We start from the raw sequence: 21,200 nt of genomic DNA, 5'->3' as shown, positions 1-21,200 counted from the left end.
CTTCAGTGGAGGAGACTCCTCGCGGAGTGCTTCTTGCTGTCCACTCTACCAGGCCTGAGCAACAGATTGGTGAATCCAACCAGCGTGGTGTCTAGACTCTTCAGTGTGCCCAGTAGTAGAAGAAACTGGTATCAGACTGGCTGCAGAATATACAGAGAGTTGCTTAGTTGCCTAGGTGATAAAATATTCTGTGATGCTATGAGGACAGATCATGAGGGGTCTGGGATGGGCTGTGAAGGTGAGGGAAGGCCTGCTTAAAGGAATCGTCATGTCTAGGGTGTCTTCAGGGTGGCTGGGTTTGTGCAGGGCCTGGACTGGCAGAGCCGAGCCATAGGACACCTGGATGAAGCCAGCAATTGTGGATGAAGGGTACCCAGGGCTGTGTGCTGAGATGGACAGACAGCTGCAGTTGGCGTTTTGCTCTGTAGTATTGCTCATCCTGATGGAACAGACATCCTTTACCTTTCAGTTTGAGAGCATGTATTATTTAGGACTTTTGGAGAGGGATTCCTAAAAGCTTCATTAATTCATATGGATTACCAAGGGCTAAAAAATTAATTGCAAAAATTAAAAAAAAAAGGGAGAGAAAGAATGGATTGCAAAAATTTTAACAAACTCTCTTGCAGGAGTTAGAAACTTGGGGAAAAATGTTTGTTTTTTTTCTCAAGTTACTTAATATTTTTGCTAAGTCAGGTTAGTCTTGAATGTATGGGGAAACCTAAGGTGGCAGGAAGGGAGAGGTGCCGGTGCTTTCTGTTTGCTGAACCATTAGAGCTGTGGTGTTTGTAGAAATGCAAGCTTTGCTGGTCTAGGCAGATAAGGGCTGTCACACGTCTGGGTTTTTAAGGCGACAGGCTCCATGCCTGGCAGAGGCTCTGAGGTGCACACCAGGATTGGGCTCTGCTCAGAGGCAGGAATGTGACCAATCTGGTTGGGGCAGTTGGGGAGGGACTCATCTCTCCTCACTCCCATATACTCTGACCCTGCTTTTCAATTTGAACTCCATCAAAGCAAGGTCTCCAGCCGAGGGGAATGCATATCTTCCTGACTTCACAGAACATGTACTGCTGGCTTGGGAATTGAAACCACATTTGGAAGCCCGGCTGAGCCAAGGAGAAATGGAAGTGACACCCGAGGCCACAGATGGAGCCAGCAGAGAGTCACAGGCAGGTAAAGGAGACTCGCCCAGAACAGTGCAGTTTCTTGGACTTTTTTCTTTCACAGACAGTAAACCAAGGCACGATTCAGTCAGACAAAAAGTGATTTGAAAAATATTGAGGGACAGATTCTAAATGATTTTGGTTTTTGGATGACCGAGCAGTGTTTCAAACAAACATTCCTGTTTTGAAATGTGTCAGTTTCAGAGGGAGGATTTTACAGTGCCTGTTACTCAAGATGTTTTGGAACCATGATTCAGTGTGTCGACCAGACTGCTGTCTTTCGGTCTGCTACTTACTGCCTGTCAGTTTTATGTGTGGAGGGATTAGTCTCGGCGTCTAGTATAATGATGGTAAAAACAAAAAGAAACAAAAAAGTATTTGCATCTTTCTTTGAGTTGGAAGGTTTACCCAGAGGTGTCTGTTGTGTAGAAATCATGTTGGGGTAGGGATCTGACTTCCCGTCTCCCAAATGAAAAATGGGCAAAGGGGCTGAAGCGTGACACTAAGTCTCCACCAAGAACATCTTGAGTAAGCACCCTGTATTCATTTCACTTGTCCATTTCTCCCCTGGATTTTTTTCTTCCTGAGTTATTTAAGCTCTCCTGGCTCTGTTTTGAGATGGGCTGCTTGGAAACCTAAGCACAGCGGGCTACCTGCTTACCCGCTTAGAAGGACAGCCGGTCTGCTAAGAGGCTGGTTAGTGAGGTATGTTAGGTTCTGGAGTGTGGGGGCAGCAGCCAGGTGAAGCACCGAATAAGAAGTGTTAGAGTGTTCCTCCTTCTGGGGGATCAGGGAATGAATGTTTCCCAAAGAGTGGGATTTTGAGATGGAAAAGAAAAGTCTAGAAGAGAAGAATACCAGGCCTGTGGGAAAGTACGGGGAAGGGCACATCTTCCGTGAAGCGTGTGTGAGCATCAGTCGTCTGGTGAACTGATGGCTTCCGGTTTGTAATGTGTCTGCTCTCTCTGCCCACTGTTTCATCCAGCCACATGGGGGGGGGGGCTGCTTTTGGCTACATGGTTAGTGCCCTCTGTGGTCTCTCTCCCCTGCCTGATGCGCTTGCTGGTCCTCAGCCATCGGCTGGCTACCTCTTCTCTTTCTGGGATTGGACATTGAACCTCTGTCTTGACTCCCATCCAGCGTGGATTCCGTGCTATAATCCACTGCCATCTGCCTGGTGGTTTGCTTCAGGACACCTGCCACCGTTGCTAATGGCGTTGTTTACTTCAGACTTGGCCCTTCCAGGTCCTGTTGTCTACTCCGTTCTCAGTGCTTTGGAGAGTGCTTGTCCTTAGGATGACAGGTCCTGGGGATGAAAGAGTGAAGAGGTGTCACTCAAGAAGTGAAAGCGCTTGTAACAGACTGGACCATTACCTCTGTTTATTTTTTGAAATCAGAGGCCGTTCTGACTGAGGCAATTTGGATTTCTCCTGCTGATTCTTATTTAGGACCTTTGGGTCTGAATTCAGAGGAGTTATTTTTTGAAAAAAAAAAAAAAGCTAACTATTAAAAAATTCAAATACCTTGGGAATAGAGAACTAGAATATGGAATAGTTGTTATAAACAAAAGGAGAAATTAACAGTTTCAAAGAGAATTACCTGACGAGTATCTTTAGATACAATCATACTTTATAATATTTTATAGTTACTTTTCTCATATTATTTAGTTTCCTGACGTTTCCTGATGATGTTGACGAGTTGCTCTTATCTGTGCTCTGAGCACTGTATTCATATAATTAATATCATTACAATTCAACCCACTTAAACACCTTAAATTACATAATCATCAGTGATGTTCTCACACTGATAGAATTCTTTTATCCCAGTAACAGACATCTGTGGGTTCAACTGCACCATCACTTTTCTCCACTAATTCTATCATTTTTTTCTTTTTCTTTTTTTTTTTTTTTCGAGACAGGGTTTCTCTGTGGCTTTGGAGCCTGTCCTGGAACTAGCTCTTGTAGACCAGGCTGGTCTCGAACTCACAGAGATCCGCCTGCCTCTGCCTCCCGAGTGCTGGGATTAAAGGCGTGCGCCACCATCGCCCGGCTTTTGTCAGCTTTTATATCTCACCAAGCGGCATCATTTTATCGATGTTTGATTCACATTCATATTTTCCTTACGTGTGTCATACACAGCTCAAGACATTTTTTTGTAGCCTGGAATGAGACTGCAGAACAAAAGTTATTTTTGTATGTTCTAAAGTAGAAGGTGAAAAATGTTCTGTCTACTGGCATAGTGAAAGAAGGGAACGCCTAAAAGTAGATTGTTTAATGATTGTGACTTTGTCCCTTGGCATTTTTTCTAATGAGAGTGTCCCTGCCTGGAACTGTTAGCCCAAGGGATGGCCAACTAGCATCTCCAAGGACGATGTGTTTCCAGTCACACCTCTTGCCCTGGGTATCTGATTCCCAACTTTTGCTCTCTTTTTGGGGAAATGGAAAAACAACAAACAAACAAACAAAAAACAAAAAACCAAAAAGCGACCTAGAAACCTAAACTATGTTTCTTAATTATTTGAGAATTTCATTCAATCTATTTCTGATCCTATTCTTCATCCCAACCCCTCCCAGGTCCACTCCACTTTCCGTCCTCTCCAGGTTCGTTGTCCTCTATGAAGATATGCCCCTACTACCTTGGGGTGAGGCTTTGACTGTCTCCATTTATGAAGAGCATTTCCTGCTTGCCTCTTGGTCTCATTCCCCATTCCCTCACTCATTAGGTAACAATGTATTGCTGTGTAGCTTGTGCCAGCGGCTAGGCCTTAGAGATGGTGTATGATGATTTTACGATCAAGTGTGTTTCAAGCGGACGACATGAGAGAAGTCATATTGTGGTCTGCTCAGTGTGGCTGGAGAATAATGATGGATTTCACTTCTGACATCATTGCCTAATGTTAGGTTTCTGTGCTTGGCTCGTTGCCCTGCCAAGGCTAAAAGTGTTTTGAGACCTTATACTTCCCCAGAACCATGCACCTGTTGCTGACTATTCTGAACGATGAAATCCACAGCCCGGAGTCACTTACTTTTGCTTCCTTTTCCTCCCCCCTCTTTTGGACCCAGTCATGGGGTAGGGGTGGGTTGGGGGGATATCAGAGAGTAACGTGGAGAGCAGCTGAACTCACCTGTCCCTCAGGACTGTGTTTTGGACGCATTCTTTGTCCTCCTGTCACTGAAAGTCACATCTCAATGGCCTGTGGGTGCACGGCATGTGTTTGTGCCAGAGTTCAGAACTGGTGTGAGGTGGCGCTAGCTCTGGCAGCTGCTTGCTACCTGACACCCGGAACCGTGGTGCTCTGTATTTCCTCTTGGCATCAAATGTGTTTTGGCTGTGACCGTGAGGAAAAGGAAGTATTATATAGTGTCGTTTACTTTCATGAAAGTAGCTTTGAACTCTCCGGACTTCCTGTGGGTCCAGCCAGTGCCTTTTGAGCCAGGGAACTGCCCTAGAGGGCACACGATCCAGCAGAAGGAAATGATCTCGGGCTGGGCCACGACCTAAGGCAAGCGCACTTATGGAATAAGTTTGGTGTTTTCCTTGCTGTCATGAAATGTCAGTTACCTCATCTTCCGAGTGGGAGTTAGATATTTGACACGGCTTTACCTGTAACAGTGCCATGGGCATCAATGGGAGTCAGTGTGAATGAACAGTGAAGGCCAGCGAACTCCCAAAGTGGATCTGACGAAATCACGTGCCAAGGACTGAATGCGAACATTTGTTGTTGTGGCTTGTTACTGAATTGGCATCCAATTGGAAGTTATTTGAGCTCAATATTCCTATTTTAAAAACCAGCCTTGTTATAGTTACCATATTTATACTTCTGTGGCGAGGCAGTCTTACACAGGGATACTGCCCGGGGGGAAGGCTCTTCTGACACAGGGTATAGGCGGGCAAGCTTGGGAATGGCTTGCTAACTGTAGGGGTTGCTTCTGGACCCGGAGTGCCTGTCTCTGTTGCTACCCTCTTTCCAACATTGCTTCTGAGCTCACTCCTCTGATCCACCTCCCCTTTTGTGCTGAAGAACAGTGTGACCACAGGCCGGCTTTTTCCTCCTTCCTGCCTTTAGCAGAGTTCATTCCAATCTGCTTCTCTCAGCCCCTGCCTTTCCTTGTTCCTTTGGCATGCTCTGGCCAGCCTAGATCCTTGCAATGGAAACACAGCAGGTGCCATCATCATCACCTGGCTGGCTTGGGGACCAACTCTTTCAGGGCTATGGATTACCGAATAGAGTAATCGCCCTGGAGTCTATCGGTCCCACCTGGCTACTGGGAACCTGTTATTCATCATCCTGACTTGGAGATGCTGCAGTAAGACTGACACTTGCCCTTTCTGTTTCTCAAGCGGGAACTTTCTTGTGATGCCTCGACAGGCTGAGGTGGTAGTGAAGGGTATCTATGACGGAGTCCCCAGTTGAATTCCCTGAAATCACGTGAAACAAACCTCAGTGTGCAGGCACGCACTTGTAACCTTGATGCTGGGGAGACAGAGACGGGAGGATCCTTGAGGCTCACTGACCACTAGCCTAGACAAGTTGGCCGATAAGAGGCCCTTTCTCAAAAACAAAACAAAAAGAAAGAAACAAACAACTGGGGAAGGCACTCAAAGATGATCTCTGACATCTACAAGCACGTGTATCCGTGGACATTTACACACACGTGCACATACGCACACACCCTACTGGATGACAAATGCCTCCAGTTCTTCTCTCGGGGTTGTTCCTGTCTTGTTATTACCTGACTTTTCCACTTTCTCTGCAGTTCTGGCCCTCACTGTCATAAATAGATGCTTATCTCATTCTCAGTGGAGAGAGCGCTGACACACGAGAGTCTGAGTGGGTGGCGTGTCCATGTTTGGACGAGACTGTCTTGGTGTGTTAGCAGCTGCAGGCTGGATCTGCTGATGACTCACATGTGTGAATCCCTGTATCTTCTGAAGGGAGAGTGCCCTTAGATTTGCATGAGGACCTTTGCCAAGCAAGGGAAAGAACCAGAGTCCTGTGGTCAGGGTTGAAATGCAGACAAGCGTCTAATATACTGTAATAGATGGTACCCATGGAAGCCAGTCTGTAAACAGAGATAGGGTTGCCTTTCAGAGGGGACAGCTGACAGCGCAGGGCCTCTGAGCCGGACTGCAGTGTTGCACAGGCAATCTGAAAAGGTGGCAGTAGTTAGGGACTAGGGAAATCAGTCCCTTCAGCTGCAGAGTCAATGGGAAGACAGGCAGTGACAGGTGATCGTGGCACAGTGTTCTGAGCGACCCTATCTGAACCCATAAGCTGGTGGGTACCATTTGGTCATTTTTATAACAATAAAAGAAAATCTCTTGGACATCTTCATACTTTGTCATAAAGCTTGAACATTTTGGAACTCTCTAGAGATTTGTGAAGTTTTCCTCATAATGTCAACACATGTAAAAAAAAAAAAAAGGCACCTACTGTCCCTTACACCACAGTCTGCAGGTTGCTTGCAGAGTTCTAAGATGTGGAACATGTCTTTCCAGATTTGCTGGTACGTGCCTGGAATCTCAGCACTTGGGAAGCCAAGGCAAGAGGATTTTAACAGATTGACTAATATGTAGATAATTCAGAAATGTCAACTCTCCTTTCCTTTTTTAAAAATACCATTTCCAATTGCCTCTTTCTTTTTCAGTGTTTATGTTTTGTTTACCGCTTTCTGTCTTCCTAAGTAACTATTCTCGCCATCCTGAGGAGCCTAGGCAGTGGCCTTCCTTCCTGCCATTAGGGGAGGTACCTATGGGGGTGTGGCTATCACCGTGGCGCCTGCTCTAACCAGTTAGCCTTGCTGGGTTTCTCCCATGGCTCTGGCAGGCCCATCCCGCTTCTGCAAGGTGGTTGCCTCACTTGGCATCCTGCAGCGTGAATCTCTTCTGCCACAGAGCCCTGTAAGCTACTCCTTGTCTCACTTAGTGATGGAAATAGTTGTCGCTTATACAGGAAGGCAGCACTGGCTGGTAGCAGCACACTGGCTCCACACACAGGCGTGCACACCCTGCTGTGGGAGGAGGGAGGGCTTCTGGGGCTTAGAGCCCTGCCCTGGCCCCCAAGGCTCCACAGCTGCCATGCTGACTTCCACTCCTCCTCACTGGAAGATGTGATGGGGTTGTTTCTGTCCCTCCGGATACTTCCATGCAGCTTTCGTCATCATGAGGAAAGTTGTCATTTTAACCTCAGACATAACTCCGAGGAATTCCGCCCAACCTTCGTTATTCCAAGTCAGCGTCCTTGCCATTCAAAAGACAGCACACAATGGGGGCGTATTTCTCAGCCTCTGATGGTTAGGGATAGTTTCTTACCTTTCAAAGTGGGGTGTAGATTTTACTTCCTGTAACCTGGTTTTTTGCCAATAATGTCCTTTAATTCCATCACTATACTAATATGGTAATAAAGGCACTATTTTTAATTTTATTTATATCTCTGGTGCTTTGGAAAAATAATCTGATGAGAAATTACTCCGCCCATGAAATACCATCTTTGGTTCTGCTTTTTTTGGGTTTGCTTATTTTTACAAGAGTTTTTCCTGGAGTTAACTTTTTTTTTTTTGGAGCTGAATCACATCGACCATAATATGAACATTCTTATTGCGTGCCATTAACATCGTGTGAAGAATTCTTTTCATGTTGACTTAAGGTTTTGCTAATCATATTTAATCATGGTGAGACAAGAAAGAATTAACGAGATCTTGGAATGTCCTTTCAGTATTTGGAAAAGTACTGTTCCTTTTGGGTTCTTCATAAATGGATCCAGCTAGACATGAATCAAAAACGTGGGAAAAATTGCCTCCATAGTGAACATGTACAGACATTTTAAAAATGATGTTATTTCTTAAATAAGATGGAATTAGGACTGCTTCTATTCATATTTTTTTTTTCCGAGACAGGATTTCTCTGTGGTTTTGGAGTCTGTCCTGGAACTAGCTCTTGTAGACCAGGCTGGTCTCGAACTCACAGAGATCCGCCTGCCTCTGCCTCCCGAGTGCTGGGATTAAAGGCCTGCGCCACCACCGCTCGGCTTCTATTCATATTTTGGCCGTTACTTTTAGAATCTAGAGATGGTTTAAAATCCGTCAATGGATGTGTGTGGCTGTATGTGAATATTGTGGCATCTTCTATAAGGGACTTGCCATGCTAGGCTTTGGTATCTGCAGGCAGGCCTAGAACCAATCCCTTCCAGATACTCAAGAGAACCATGTCCTAGATAGCATCACTGTGATGGAAATATTAAAGGGAAGACTGAGAATGTGGCTCACTGATAGAGAGCACTTGTCTAGCATGCTCAAGGCCCCAGTCCATTCCCAGTACTACACAGGCGAGGGGGCGGGGGTCGTTAATTAGATGTGAGACTCTTCAAGACAGAATAACTCTTTTTCCTGTTTGTATTACTGGGTGTAAGGGATATAGATAGACAACTAGAACCAAGGCTACAGTTCAGATTGTGATTGGCTACTAGAGCCAAGGCTAAGGTACAGATTGTGATTGGCTAGTAGAGCCAAGGCTATGGTTCAGATTTTGATTGGCTAGTAGAGCCAAGGCTATGGTTCAGATTGTGGGGCATGTGAACCTGGTGGAGACTGAACTCCATCCGTACACAGGAGACTTCTAGGGACATTAGGGCTCTGAAGTTGTGAGTACTGTAGAAAGAACTCTCGGGAGCTCCACGGGAGGGAAAAATAGAAGAAAACCTGGACGCTGAGACAGGTATACAGGTGCATTGCCCCGAGAGACCTGGTAAACAAAAATGTGGGAAGGGTGTGTGGGGGCTGGTGAGACTGTGGACTACTTTATGGTTACAGGGTCACGCTCCTCCATCTGCAGCTGTAACATTTTCCTTGTAGTTCCCTTGAAATTAGACCTGAGCTTGACGGGAACTTGTTGGGGTGACTTCACCCAATCTTGTGAGATTCTTTCAGAATCCTTTCTGGCCCTGGTCACCACACACAAAGCATGCCTGCTGCCCAGTGAATGCATTTACCGCGAGGCCATAACCTGGCTCTTGCTTCCTTTTGTTCTCCATGTAATCTGTGTTTCGTGATGTATACTTTTTCCTCTGATGGGAGGAGCGCGAATTGGCAACCCTTGGGAGAAGGCAGGTGGGGAGCGGGCCTGTGGAACTCTGTTGACAAGTGGTCAGATGAAACCCGGAGAGAAGAGCCGCAGAGGGGCTGAATGTCTAGCTAGGAACCCTCAGCATTTAATGATGGCACCAACTCATTAGCAGGAAGATAAACAGAGCTTGGTGTGGTGATCAGACACAGTCATAGAGAGGGCTTGCTTTATTGATTCTTCCTTTATATGTGGGAGATCTTTGATGGAATCATGGGCCAGAAACAGGCCAGATGGGGAAATCTGCATCAGCTCTGCAGACTAGTTTGCACAAGTGTGTCAGTGTGAACCCTCTGGTTTCGATCACTATGCCCTAGTTAGTTATGTAAGATATTCACATTTTGGGAGACAGCTTGAAGGGAACATGAGAATTTTGTATGCTATTTTTACAACTTGCCTTTAAAAGTCTAAGATCATTTCAAGACAGAAAGTTTATAAGGATAGGAGGCAAGAATGGTCATCATTGTTTCGAGACAGAATGGCTATAAAGAAGTGCAAAGACCGTTCATATCAGAGATCATCATGCCCGCCGTTGCTAAGCAGAGAATGTCTGTTAGCAGAGAATTGGCTGTCTTAGGAAACTGCAATTCCACAAATTCAAGTCAGGTGTTATTTCAGAGTCAGATGGTCACATCCTGCCCAGCCTCCTTCTTTCCCTGGTATGAGAAAAATGACATTGTGGCTTCGGCTTCAGTGCATGCAGTAAGGAAGGGTTGGTGGCCAAGGACAGCACTGTGCAGAGGCAGCAGGAGACAGGCTAAGCTCCTCCCACTTGGTCTCCCTGGTGTTGGGGTGTGGTTTGGCACTACCTGTTATCTGCTGGTTTACCAGTGGCGTGTGAGCTCATTATTGGACTGACAGTTATAATACAATGTATAAAGCCAAGAGTGTTTGTTCATAGCCAGATAAAGAGACTGTGTGCCTTCCATGGCCCATTCAACTTACCTGGCTTGAAGGCATGTGTGCGTGTATGTGTGTATATTTGTGCATATTTACATATATATTTATATATGTGTGTGTTTGTATATATGTACCTGATTGTGTATATGTCTATGTTTATGTTTGTGTATTTGTGCATACTTAGGTGTGTTTATGTCTGTGTTTATGTTTGTATGTGTTTGTGTGTGTGTGATGCTGGGCATCTTTCTTCCACAGAGGATCCACGTCTGAATACCTTTACTTCTCTCTCCCTGTTGTGCCCATTGTGCTTGGGCTGGTTTGTTCTGGATTCTTTTTTCCCACTCCATTCATGTCCTTCCTTCCTGATGAGAGCAGACTTGATTGGCAGCCAGTTGCTATGAGACCATGATCGGGTCAGTGGTATGTACCACATTTGATTACAGCTCTCTCAGCATCAGATTGCATATGAAAGTGCATACGCTGGACGGGTGCTTTTGATAGAAATGCCTATTTGATTTCACACGAGCTAGGGACGAGGACACCGTGTAATCTAACAGGAAAGCATCCGTGCGGAGCAGGTTCCCACGGCCCTGAGAAATTTTTAGAAAGGGCCTCCCATGAGAGAGGAGAGAGAACTTTTAGGAGTTCCTTCAGATACCTTTGGTAAAGTGATGGTAACTTCTTGTTTTCAGAGTCTCAAGGGTTTGGGGCAGCCCCAGCGCTTTGCCTAGAGTGTGCTCCTGCGGAGAAGCTGGTGTCTATAGAAGCGTGACTTCTATGCTTTGAACTTGGATGACGTTTCCGCTTAGCCCAGTGAGATTGTTTTAGAAATTTCCCACAGTGGAAAGTTCTCTTGGACATACGAAAGTTCAGTGGTCACTTTCAAAGTCAGCCGTGTGCCAAGAAATCACTAAAACAATGGATTACGTAGTGCAGCCTTGGGACATGGAAAATTTTGAAAGATGTGTGATTCATATCATTAATACAGGTTGTAAGGCTTGGGACCTTGCATTAGAAAACAAAGAAAAATGACTTTCTTCTTCTTTTTCTTTTTCTTAGAATAACTTTTTCCTTTGGAAAAAAGAATGATTTTTAATTTTCTATTATTCTTATTTTGCCTGTATGCAAGTATGTACACCATGTGCATGCATTGTCTGTGGAGTCCAGAAAAGGGTGTTGACTCCACGGGAACTGGAGTTTTGGAGGCTGTGAGCTGCCATGTGGGCGCCAGTAACTGAACCTGATTCCTCTGCAAGAGCAGCAAGTGCTCTTAACCACTGAGCCGTCTCTCCAGACCCAAGTTTTAGTTTAGTTTTTTTTTTTTTTCAAGTTGTGACCTTGTGGTATTTTCTTTGTTATGCTTTATATAGATTAGGTTCTGTTTAGTTTTTATGAGGGAGGTTTAAAAAAAATTAAATTCTAAAGTAGGATGTTACAGAAAGAGGTAACTGATATCATGCTACAAAATTTGTTCAGACAGAATAAGGTTGAATGATCAGGTCTTTGATTCAGACTTCCTTTTGAGTAATTATTGTATTTTCCCAGATCAATACTTTCTGTAGGGAAAGTATTGTTACTGTCTAGACCCGAACGTGGCTACCGTTAACATTTGTGGGACGGCTCAGTAGGTAACGGTGCTTGCTTCCAGGCCTGACCACCTGTTCCAGGCCTGGTCAACGTTTTCCTGCGACCTCAGCTGGAGATGACTTGGCACATGCCCTTCCCACATAAATAAATGTGGTAGAAGATCTTTTTGAAGTGTTCTTTCTTTTTCTAAGAGTAACTATACATATTTACCTACCAAAGCCTGCATTTACTATGTCTACCTCCACTTAAAAAGACAAACAAGTGGGAATCCACACAACTCCAGTAAATGCACTGGAGTTTACTAGTGGGCTGTGGAAAATGGCGCCTGTTGAAGATGGATGCCCGAGGGACTTCTTTCCGTTCTGATTACGCGAAAGGCATGCTTCAGTTCTTGTCTGTTGCTTTGACCACTTAGCTCTGTCTGTGGAACAGAGACATCTTGGTTCACTGATGGTTAGCGCATATTCACAGCCATCACGGAACCACTGGTGAGAATGTGAAACGGCACAGCCACTTTGGAAGGCTGCATAGCTGTTGTTCAGTATGTTTATTATAAAGTTCCTTTGTGATTCTGCTCCTGGGGATTTATGTGTCCCCAAGAGAAATGTGTCTATATAAATAGTTTACGTATGGATGTTTAGAGCCGAATAATAGTGCAAGGGTGGAACCAATCCAGTGTCCTGTGACCTGAGAAATGTGATGTGTCTTATCCGTGCAGCAGAATGGCATGCTGCCTCAAAGGATAAAATACTGATCTATGCTGCAATTCAGAATCTGGGGAAAATGCTAGCTAAAAGAAGCCAGACACAAAGGATTCAATCCCGTTGATTTCATTTATAGGAAGTGTCTAGAACCAGCAAAACTCTGGAGACCAGAAGTAGGTGGTAATCTCAGCCCTGGGCTGGGTAAGGAAGGACGTGAGAATGACTGCTATGTACTGAGGTGAAGAGAGGCTGCGCCATTGATGGTGGGGACGGTCGCACAAATTCTAGAAGCATACTGACGTCTGTTGACTTGATACTCCATTTATGATTTCATTTCAGTGAAGTGCTCGCTTATGTTGGCTTTTGACTAATTGGCATAATTTGGGCCATTCTGATTTTTACTATCAGATCCCATTTTTTACATTTGGAGAATGAGGCTCAGAGGAGATTTATTTTGTTCCCAGACTCACAAGTCTATGGTCTTCTGATTGAGACAGGTTATTTTTAGTTGTACCTCCTGTGGATCCTGACAGGGTTGCATACTCTGTGAAAATCTTCAGACTAAGTACAGTTTCTGTTTCAAAGGAGGGAAGAAAAATAATAGATCAGTACTAAGAATGTAGATAAGACAGTACAAACACTATTCTTTCTCCCTTGCATGTGAGTCGATGATGCATATACAAATGACATCAAGAGAATAAGGCAAACATGCAAAATAGAAGTCTGGAAAATGAGTCAAAAAACAGCTACCTCTGATCATTCTTTGTGGTTATTACCCCCACCCCACCATAAAGCTCGCTCTTCCTTCCTTCCTTCCTTCCTTCCTTCCTTCCTTCCTTCCTTCCTTCCTTCCTTCCTTCCCCTCCTCCTCCTCCTCCTCCTCCTCCTTCTTCTTCCTCTCTCTCTCTCTCTCTCTCTCTCTCTCTCTCTCTCTCTCTTTCTCTCTCTCTCTCTCTCGTTTGTTTCTTTGAGAAAGGGTTTCTCTAGGGTAGCCTTGGCTGTCCTGGAACTCACTCTGTAGACCAGGCTGACTCACTGGTCTGCTTCTGCTGGGATTAAAGGCATGCTCCACTATTGTCTGATTAGAGAAGTTTCTAAGGAATTAAGAAGAAATTGAGTTTAGTGTCTTATTTCCTGAAGGCATACATGCATGCAAAACTGAAACAGTAACTCCAATTGATTCCTTAAAGTATAGTTAATATGTAACTGAACTTTTCAGCTCTGTTGTCTACCCAGGGTAAACACATGTGTATCTTGTGTGTATCTGTGTGTGTGTCTGTGTGTGTGTGGTAGCCCTTGCTATCAAACACCATCAAACAAGAAGAAAACTTACTATCTCTCTAGTCGAGCTGAAATATTCAAAGGCCCTTAGCTATCACTATTAAACAAAAACCAAACCAAAACAAAACCTAGCCCAAGAGTACCTCAGGAGTCCTCACTGCTGCAAAGTGTAACTTCCTGTCTGGTACTGAGGCGAGGTGGGGTTAGATTTAGTCAGATCCTCTTGTGGGAAAAATAAAAAGGGCTTAAAAAAAAAATCAACAGGACATCCCAGTGTGCAGTTCGCAGGCGGCTTTTGTGTTGGCTTCCTCCACCATTTCCCTCATCCTCTCAGCCGCTGTGGGTGATGAGCAGCCTGGCAGCCACCACCTTTCGCTGGAAAAAGTGCAGATTGGATTTGCCCGGGCAGGTGTCTCTTCAGGCCTGCAAGAAATCCCCAGGTAAGTTTGTCAGTTGCGTGACACCTGGTAAGAGAGGCTGTGAGAGGGTGTGAGAGGAGGCAGAGCCTCCCTTTCTCTCACGAATGATTTGTGAGGCAGGAAGCTGCTGAAAGCAGGGCTTAACTGGTGACAGGCAGAGAGGACCTGTGCCTCCAGATGCCAGCTCTCCGAGGAGCCTGACCGAGGCCACACGGCAGGCGCTGCATCAAGTGTTTGATTTGTTTGGCCTGAAGTTGCTGAACATCATTGTGTCAAAGGTGTCTCACCGTTCGGTGTTGGCTGCTTACTCTTGTTTCATTTTTCTTTAGTGCGCATTGGTATTTTGTCGGCATGTTGCAGACAGATGGGGGCTGCCATGTGAGTGCTGGGAATCGAACCAGTGCTCTTAACCACTGATCCATCTCTCCAGCCCCTGATGGCTGACTCTTTTGCTTTTCAGGACTGGGTTTCCCTCAGCAGCTTTGACTGGCCTGGAACTCACTCTGTAGACCAGGCTGGCCTCCAGTTCAGAGTAGATCCACCTGCCCCTGTCTCCTGAGTTCTGGGATTAAAGGCATGTGCCACCACTGCACAGTTGACTGCTTACTCTTAAAACTTTTCCTCTGTGGCAGAGTCTCATTGGTGTCGTTCAGGCTGGCCTTGAACTTTAGGCCTTCCAGCTTCACCTCCCATGAGGGTGATTTTTGGTTTGCACTGCCGCGTCTGAGAGCGTAGTGTCACACACTGTCACAGCCCTGAGTCTGTGTAATATTCACTCTACTGTGTTGGCAGAAAAGGCTGGCTCTAAATCTCAGGTGGAGTTCAGAGCTGAGCAGGGGCAGAAGTAAAAGTTACACCGGAGCGGGCTGAGGAAAGGAGGGACTTCTGTTTGCGACCGGCCTGTCTGGAGAAATGCAGAGCTTTGGGAGGGGTCCTGGCCTGAGCTTTTTCCTAACTGGAGTCTATTTCCAGAGTGACTTAGTCTTTTCACCAGTGACATTCATGTCTTCTTAAGTGGACTCATGAATATACTGGTTACGCGGTCTGTCTGAGGGGAATAAAAATCCAAAGAAATGTGTTTTCGTGGCTGTGTATTTCCTGAGTCAATGTTTTCACCACCAAAAAGAAAAAAAATTCTCAGAATCCTTAGTGTTTTGTGTTTTTTTTTTTTTTAGGTTACAAAGTGGGTTTTTTTTCTTTGCAATTCTTCTCCCCTCTCAATATTTCCCTTTCTAGTAGCATATGAGCAAGATAATAGGTGCATACTGCGAGCATCCTACTAAAATGAGAGGACCACCTCGTATTTTTCGTAGTGATTAGCTTTCTTGGCCAAGTGCCTTGGGTGTCAGCGTGCTGTGATTCTCCACATGGTTCTCTCTGGCGCAGCTATAACTATAACTATAAGGTCCTAACATAGGATCACGATGCCTTCCAGGGCTGTGACTAACACTCCCCAAACAAATGTAATCACGGTGACATTGTGACCTTTCCCGAATCATTTGGCTCCTCTTTTTCTCTTGCCTGAGCTTTCAGCTTGCTAATCATTGTCTTGCTGCAGAGGGTCTCATGTGGCCACAGTGGTTGAAATCAGAAACTGGTGAGAAGAAAATTATGGACAAATAGTAAACAAACAAAGTTACTAGATAACTTTGGAAACTTTTAATATTTTTAATGTTCTCTTGGTTGAACTCTGGTCTATTTATGTAGCATTTTTTCCCTTGGCTCTGGTGACTCTAAAGGCTTTGGGAAAATAGCACTTTTATGTTAGTAAAAATATTTCACGGATGTTATTATCATAGAAATTGGAAACCAATTATGTACCTGATCCCAAATGCTACAGGGGTTCAACATCTCTTCTTTTAAATTGAGCTGGATTTAATCTTGTAGTGCAGATTTCTTTAGTGATCTTGACAGAAGTAAAGATGGTGATATTAATGCTAAAACTAGCGTTTTGGTGGGATGTTAGTATTCCAAGGGAAGAAGACTGGAGTTGCAAAGACTATTTGAAGACCGTCAGGGACACGTAGGTATCTGTGAATGACCAGACGGCATGACAGAGGTTCCCCTAGTAAGGAAACAACTTTGGGAGAGCCTGCTTATTTTGCCGCCCTTCCTGCTCTCTTATTGGCTGATGAGGCTCCTTGTCTCCACTGACATTTCCTATTTAGATAGATGAATTAGAAGATTCAGAATTCCAGCTGTCCCTTGGGGTCACTGGTGTCCTGAGACTTTTTCTAGGGGCTTTGATGTCCTCGGAACGAGACCTTGACTTTGTAACTTTCCTGTAGCTTTCCGGTGGAGCCGTATGGATAGACACAGGGGCACGATGTTTTTGCCCTGACTGAACTGGCAGCTCTACCCTAGATGGGCAAGAAGAAGCCACTATCTCCCCAGTACCCCAGTTCCCCACCGTGTGTGGCAGGAAGCAAAAATCCATAGTGCTGTGGAGAGAGCCTATGAGTTAGTTTCTTGGGGAAGCCGAGGCTTACTTTCTCCTGCATGTTGATGTTCAGGGTGTGGTATGGGAGATTGCCTGTTGAGGGAGAAACCCAACGACAAGGTCACAGGGAATGGGTGACTCACTGGAATGTTCTAGTGAAGCAAGGTGAATTGGGAGCTTAAGAAATAAGGATTTCATCAGGAGCTGGGTGTGTGGGGTGTGTGTGTGAGAGAGGAGGGGGGGGGGAAGGACGAGAGAGTGGAGGCAGATTTGGAAACATTGCCAGGCAGTTCTTCTGAGCAGTGGCTCATTCTGGTTCTTGGGTTGTCAGCCTGAAAGTTTCAGGGTCCCTCTTGGCTGTTGAGGTCTTCTTTAATTCTTTTCACTCTTTCCTGTATTTAGTTAACACTCAATCACCCAGTACAGGCTGTATTCTGGGAGGTGCTAAGAGTCTACACATTGCCTCTATGGGGCAAGGCATGAACTCTGGTGCTGGCTAGGAGTGTGGAACTTGGTCATCTCCACACGTATACGGGCTGCCGGACTTACCACATCCATGGTCGTCTCCATGTATTTGGGCTCCCTGATTTAGGAGGTACTCACTCATCTTGAGGAGCACAGACGCAAGAGCAGAGTGGCTGCCATGATGGGCAGTCTCTGTAACCTTCACAGCTCTAGAGAAAGGGGTCGGTGGTTCTGCAAACCGGGCAGCAGCCTATCAGTTACAAAGGCGCAAGAATGCCGGTTAATCTGGGAGAAGAAAGGCAGGAGAGATGTGCTCAAGAAGACACTGGAGCCGTGCATGTCAACCTGTGGATTGTGGCCCCTTTGCGGGGTGGGGGTGGGGGGCTGTTGAACGACCCTTTCTCAGCAGTCACAGCCCAGGTATCCTGATTATCAGATATTTACATTAAGATTTATAACAGAAAACTTACAATTACGAGGAAGCAACAGAATAATTTTGTGACTGGGGTCACTGCAACATGAGGAGCTGTATAAGGGGTCTCAGCATTAGGAAGTCTGAGAACAGCACAGTGGCACAGGCCTCTTTGATCCCAGCGTTCAAGAGGCAGAGTCAGACACAAGTGGGTCTCTGAGTTCCAGGCTAACCTAAGCTACTTAGTAAGACCCTTAGGAAGACCCAGCAAAGGGAAGAGATACTGAGATATTGTTTGGAGTCCTGGACCCCACATACCCCTTCCACGAGCTGTGTGACTAGGTCTCTCCGACAGAATTCCCCAGGGGATGGTGTTTAGGATTTGTGTGTTTTATAATAGCACCAGGTAAATAAAAAGAGTAAGTCATGTGACTGATTAACACTTGAATCGGCTATTAATGGATTTGGGCTTGCTGTTTCGTGTCTAGGAATAGGGAATCAAACATATCGCATATGGTACTTACAACACGGTCCCCCATCCTCTTGTGGTGTTTTCTTCCTTGGCATCACCTGAGTGCTGCTTGTGCCTCTGATCCTGCATCTGTTTTATTTTTTCATGTCACTTCTCTGACCCTTGCCTGGAGGGCACCAGGTGCTTCCTGTTTCCACCATCAGCAAGTCCAGGACTTGTTGGAAAGCACTGTGATTGACTGTGTGGAAATGTGATAGGATCCGGGTCCGGTAGCCCCCTCATTCCCATCTCAACACTTTGACCTTCATTTCTACAGCTCAGTGAGCTGGCAACTCTAAGTAGTTTTTCCCACTGTCCCAGGGCTTGCATTGTTTGGTGGAGGAAGATGAGTCATAGCCTAGTTCTACGGTTGGGTGAGGTGACATCCTAGTCTGGGACTGAGGAACACAGGTCAGGCTGTCTGTGTAAATAAACCAGAGGAATTGAAATGTGGACCGTGAACCCAGCGGGGATGAGAGTGGCCATGCCAGTGGAATCGCTCTCAAGTTGGAGGAGCATTTCATTTGAACAAACTTTTTGCCTCAAATCTAACTTTTAATAACACAATAACTTTTAAAATGTCTTCAAAGCAGTCTTACAGAGTCAGGCTCCTTGAAGCAGAATCAAAATTATACAAAACAGAAAATTATCTTTCTCCCTTTATCCTGTCCCCACGACCATGAGTAATAACTTTGGTGTTCTACTTAACCTTTTGCTATGAATCTAAGAATGTAAAGCTCTAATACAGATCAAAATTTCCTTTTCGTACGTACCAGAATTAAAAGCTTTGAGTGTCAGTGGCATGCTGTTACACCCGAGCTAAGGAACTAGGTGGTGGTGGCAGACACCTTTAATCCCAGCAATTGGGAGGCAGAGGCAGGAAAACCTCTGAGTTCGAGGCCAGCCTGGTCACCTGCTGTCCAGAGAAACCCTATCTTGAGAAAACAAAAACAAACAAGCAGATAAACAAACTAACAACAACAACAACAACAACAAAACAACAAACCCCAAAGCTAAGCAAAGTAAACTACAAATAAATAACGGAAGAATACAAAAATCGGGGTCCACATTTCTTAGCTCCCTTAGCTGCTCTGGGAGCAAGTGTGCTTTAATTATTGAACCGCCACCCACAGAGGGTAAGTGAGTATCTGAATTTGCTTTCTCATGAGAATTTCTGGGCATATTTATTGGTTCTCTGGACAAACCTTCAATCACCTTTTCCTACATTGGTGCCCATTTTCTTCTTCTGCTGGCATCCCTGATTTAGAAACTCTTACTGATTCCAAAAGAAATTTCTACAGAAAATGGTAACTTTTTGAATAATTTGCCTTAATTTCAAGTTTTAAGATGGTTAACCTCTAACTTAAAAAATAGGCATTATTTTGCTGATCTTTGAGATAGAGGTTTGAGTCTTTGGACTCAGACCCCTCATTTTTTTCCTTTCTGTTTGACTGCTGTGGAGACAGCTGTCATCCTAAACCATGCTGAGACTAGTCATTATTTAGGTACCCTTAATATTTTATTACATTTTTCCTATGCTGATAATTAATTTCATATGTATGGCAAACCCAGAATTATTTAAGGTTCCCTTTCCATGTATTATGGAGCCTCTTAGAGTTGGGAGTAGGAGGCTGTGGAATGTGAGCTGAAATTAAGCCAGTTCTGTTGATACTGACCGCAGTGAAACCAGCAGCTGAAGGGAGGTCTCAGTGGCTAAGGTCACTTGATGCTCTTAAAGAGGACCTAGGTGGCTCTCAGCACCCGTATGGTGACCATCCATAACTCTTGATTACAAGAGACCCAATGGCCTCTTCTGACCTTCAAAAGCTCCTTCACACTGATACATATACACACACTCAGGCACACACATACATACACTTAAAATACAATAAATTAATAAAATCTTCAAGATGAAGCTTTGAAGGCTCATTTTGTCCTATAAGGGTATGTGCATACGTACGCATTGCCTGTCTTAGCTGAATTGAGGGGAAGTATAAGAAATGGTGGCTATTTATGTTAATGGAGTCTTTGAAGCTAATCTAGAAAAAGCTATGTCTGGGTATTAAAGGAGGATGAGACTTTTGTTTAAATCAGGCACCTTGTGTGTCGTCATCCATTAGTCACTGATTTGTCCTGTCCTTCCATCCAGATCCGTGAGGGGTTTTTCACGTCAAAGCATTGAAGTCTTAATTTTAGGCTCACTTAACTGGAGATGCTCTGATGGCAGGAAATGCACACCCGGTCAGGACAAGTGGACTGCAGTTGTTTGGAGGATATGATCGTGGCATGGTGCCCAAAGTGTTGTTTGCTGGTTTCAAAGTTCACTTTCATTGGCACAGAAAGGATCCCCCCCCACACCCCTCCTCTTCCCATCTGCAGGTTTGCAGGCAAGCAGAGAGGCTGGGCACCTAGCTGCCTATGTCATTCTCCACTGCATGACCTATTTGCTTTCTGGTGCCCATGTATAAAAAGCTTTATTTAGTCTGCAGGGAGGGTTGTTTCTCCAACTGGAGGAGGCCTGTCACCGTAGTCTCCAAGTCTGATGGATGCTGTTGACCGTTGCTGCTCCGGATACTGTAGGAGGCTGGCTCCAAGGTGCTCGGCAGACAGACACCAAGCTCAGATTCGTCCAGCTAGCTTGCACATCATCAGTCGAAATACTGCCAGATGGCCATCTGCCTGACCCTCTAAGAAGCAGGCCCTCTTATCGCACCAACACTGATCCTTTTCTCTGGGTACAACCAACTCCTTGTTGAGAACTCAATGCCACGGCTGGTCTCCTGGCTTCTGACCTGACCTATTTTCTTGTTGACTTCAGAACTGCATGCCTTCAGCTTCTGCTTGGTCTACGGCACTAACCCCTTTTCTGGTGTTTGTAGCGCCTGGATTCTTTTGCCAAGGAGACTTACTGTTCTAGCAGATTCCCTTTCTGAGACTCACCCCTGCAGGGTTGCAACTGCTAGTTCTCTGAGGCATTTGAATTAGTTAAGATAGTGGTAAATACGTGTAGCCATGCACAATCGTGTATACTTTTAATGTCAGCCCTTGGTAGGGAGAGGCAGGAGGACGGCTGCAGGCCAGCCTGGTCTACATAGTGATGCCTAGGCAAGCCAGGGTTACATAATGGGACCCTATTGAAAGTATGCAAGAGAAGAAAAGTGTGTATTTGTTATCTGAGTCACTAGTGTACAAAAGGAAAAGTA

At 45.2% G+C, this 21,200-nt stretch overlaps 1 protein-coding gene across 3 annotated transcripts in view; it reads left to right on the top strand.

Moving 5' to 3' along the window:
• Utrn (utrophin) overlaps positions 1–21,200 on the top strand; it is a 528,929-nt gene that overhangs the window by 51,101 nt on the left and 456,628 nt on the right. The window contains exon 1 of one of the 3 annotated variants that reach the window (XM_057761786.1): positions 14,104–14,190. The exons of the other annotated variants lie outside the window; for them this stretch is intronic. The gene's annotated coding sequence lies outside the window, so the exon portion shown is untranslated. Of the gene's footprint in view, positions 1–14,103; positions 14,191–21,200 lie in introns of those variants that run through there. 3 annotated transcript variants of the gene reach the window in all.

The sequence above is a fragment of the Chionomys nivalis genome, chromosome 2 (genome assembly GCF_950005125.1).
Source record: "Chionomys nivalis chromosome 2, mChiNiv1.1, whole genome shotgun sequence".
Lineage (NCBI taxonomy): Eukaryota > Metazoa > Chordata > Mammalia > Rodentia > Cricetidae > Chionomys > Chionomys nivalis.
The sequence above is the reverse complement of the archived record's forward strand: the minus strand, read 5'-3'. Positions and strand labels throughout refer to the sequence as shown.